Source organism: Oratosquilla oratoria, chromosome 36 (assembly GCF_046742065.1).
Source record: "Oratosquilla oratoria isolate Oo_2021 chromosome 36, ASM4674206v1, whole genome shotgun sequence".
Taxonomy (NCBI): domain Eukaryota; kingdom Metazoa; phylum Arthropoda; class Malacostraca; order Stomatopoda; family Squillidae; genus Oratosquilla; species Oratosquilla oratoria.
Window position 1 is genome coordinate 22,569,982 of NC_134812.1, and position 3,201 is coordinate 22,573,182.

Sequence of the window (3,201 nt, forward strand, 5' to 3'; positions counted from 1 at the left end):
AGAGGAGGAGGAGAAGGAGGAGGAGGTGGAGAGGAGGAGGAACAATGGGGAGTAGTAAAAGGAGAAGGGGAGAAAGGAAAGGGAATGATTAAGATAAAGCGAATTTGGAGAATGATTCGGAGATTAAGTGGAGATGGGAGATGAGGGAATAAGATAAGTCAAGGAATATGAATGTATTTTCCCTAAAAAAGCGTAGACTCAGAGGTGACTTGATACAGGTCTTTAAGATTCTAAAGGGAATTGACAACATCAAAAGTGACAAAATTTTCATACTGAATGAGAATCAGACAAGAAATAATGGTCTCAAACTGTCAGGAAATAGATTTAATATGGAAGTGGTTAGAAACACCTTCGCCAACCGTGTAGTTAATGAGTGGAATAAACTTCCTGCAGAGGCAGTGCAATGTAGTTCAGTTCGAAACTTTAATATTCATTTAGTTAAACACTTAAGTAAGATGCTGTAATGCCTGCCATTCATTGCATATTATTTGTTTACTTGTTGTTACTATTTATTTGCTTATTATTATTTATTTGATTATTATTTATCTGTCCATTTCTTATTATTCATTATCTACCTGTGTGAGCAAAATTTGACGCAGCCCAAAGGGATTTCTCCCCGTCCTCTCCTTTTATGCAATGGGGGGACGGAGAGGGGGGGTCGCCGATTTAATGAAGCGGCCTTGCATTGTAGTGGATGGTGTCAGTGGCTTGCGACACTGCTTCTGACCCAGGGCAGTGGACAAGGTGCAGGGATGACCCGTCATCCAGGAGGTGCTCAGATAGGAGGGAGGGTGGAAGAGTGTGGAGTGTATTCAGGGATGGAATGAGTGGAAATGTTTTTATGCCTTTCCCTTTTTGTCTACCTCCCTTGTAAGGGGGAAAAAGCCTTGGTATATGTATGTATGTATCTACCTGTTTGTTTACTAATTAACTTTACCTATTCATTTATTTATTTTATTTGTTGTTATTTATATTATCATTATTTCAATTTGTTTTTTTTCATTCATTTATCAATATCATAACTTTTTCGCATCCGAACTAGTTATGGACCAAAAGGTCTCCTGTGGACATGCTCCTCCTTTGCAATCTTTTGTAATCCTTTGGAAAAGGTAGATCGTAAGAAATGTTGAAATTTTGAGAGGCTTGAAGTAAACGGGAGATGGGAAAATGAAGGCCACTTCGAGCAACGAAGAGGAGGAGGTGGTGGTAAAGTTTTGAGAGGAAGAGTATTGGAAGGGGTAGAGGAGGAAGAGGAGGAGGAGGAGGAGGAGGTGAGGACGATGTGGAGAAGGAAGGTACGGAGGGGGGAGGAGGACGATATGGAGAAGGAAGATGCAGAGGAGGAGGAGGAGGAGGAGGAGGAGTAGGAGAGAGGAGGAGGGAGGAGGAGGAGGAGGACACGAGGAAGATGATGTGGAGATGGGAAGATGCGGAGGAGGGAGGAGGAGGACGATGCGGAGAAGGAAGATGTGGAGGAGGGAGGACATGTGGAGAGGAGAGATGCAGATGATGATGAAGAAAGATAACGACGAGAAGGACGGGGAAAAGAAAAAGGAGGGAGGGAGGAACAGAAAAAGGAAGAGGAGGAGACAATGAGATGTAGGGGGAGGAAGAGGGGAGGAGTTGAGGAAGGTAGGAGGGGAGGAGGAGGTGAGAAGGAGGAGTAGTAGGGGAGGAGTTGTGAGAGGGAAGAGGTTGAGGAGCACCTCAAGCCTCTTTGTCCCCATGATTCTTGGGTTTCACTCCTTTTTTTCCTCATTGCTTGTGTACTGCATGATGAGCTTCGACGTCGCCTTCGCAACTACTTAGGTCCGTAGTTGATCTTCATCAACTTCCTCTAGCTTCTTAGAAGTGTGAGCACATAAGACGAAAGTGTAGAAATGTAAGATCTCACAGAAAAGAAAACGAAAGAAAAGAAAGAGAATTATATATATACATACATATATATATATATACATATATGTATATATATATAATATACACATATTTATATATATATACATATATATATATATATATATATATATATATATATATATATATATATATATGACAAATTTCAATCATTATATTGATTGTACCTCGTATTAATGGTGATGGGTTGTGTATGTTTGATGCTGTGATGCTTGTGGGGGTGTGGGTGGGGGATGGGGGGTGAGGAAGTATGTATGAGAAAAAAAATTTGACGCAGCTCCGAAGTGATTCTCTCCCCGATCTTCTCTTTTTCTGCATGAGAGGATGGAGAGTAGGGGTTCGCCGACTTTATGAAGCGTCCTTGCTGTGAATGTGCTGTGTCTTGCGACACTGCTTTCTGACCCCAGGCAGTGGACAGAATGCATGGATGACCCCGTCTTCCAGGAGGTGCTTATGATTAAGTGGGGAGGGTGGAGAGGGTGGGAGGGAGTGGAATATATAGGAAAATGGAATGGATTAGGAGTGGTTTATCTGTTTTTTCTTTTTGGCTAACCCCCGTGTTTGGGGGGGTAGTATGTATGTATGTATTAATGTTGCCTCAATTTTTTCTTGTGATTCATCTGTTATGAATGAATTACCATCTCCACCATCACCACTTCCCATCTCTACCATTCCTTACTGCTTATTATAGCTATTGTCTTGCGAAATAATTAAGCAGATTTTAAAGATGTTATTCAATGTTCCTATTGTAGAAAGGATAAGGGAAAAATGTTTAATATTCTGTTGATTCCAACGGAAAAATTCGTATATTGCGGTCAAATATTCAGGGCTCCTTTGACCCTTTTTTTATTATAATTATTTTGTCAGCCTTTAGGTCGGCATGTCCAGACTAGAATTTCCGTCCCCCTAAATGTGCTGCCCCAGGGCATATGCTCTCCCTCCCCATGTGAGGGCCATGTACACTATCTGAAGGTTCTAATCTTAATATCAGTAGTGGCATTCTTAAATTAGATAAATTCATCATCAACAAAATTAATAATCAGGTTATAAGCGACCAAAAGTAATTTGATGATTTGTGTTGTACTCGATTTATTCTTTTTCATTTGTGAGTTTTTGTGCTTTGACAGTTACTTTCCTAGTACTTAGTCTCTTGTCTTTTCAACCTTACTGTATTACCATTTTCATCTTTATTCCCCTGAAGATGTGAATAACACGAAAGCGTTTGAGAAATCTGTTTCTTTCCGATTTCCTTTGTGGTTACCAGCAATTCTTTAGGATCACGTGTTG

The 3,201-nt window shown here is 40.7% G+C and overlaps 1 protein-coding gene across 1 annotated transcript in view; it reads right to left on the bottom strand.

Moving 5' to 3' along the window:
• Positions 1-3,201, bottom strand: part of LOC143019045 (uncharacterized) — a 65,435-nt gene that overhangs the window by 16,590 nt on the left and 45,644 nt on the right. The gene's annotated exons all lie outside the window — the stretch shown is intronic.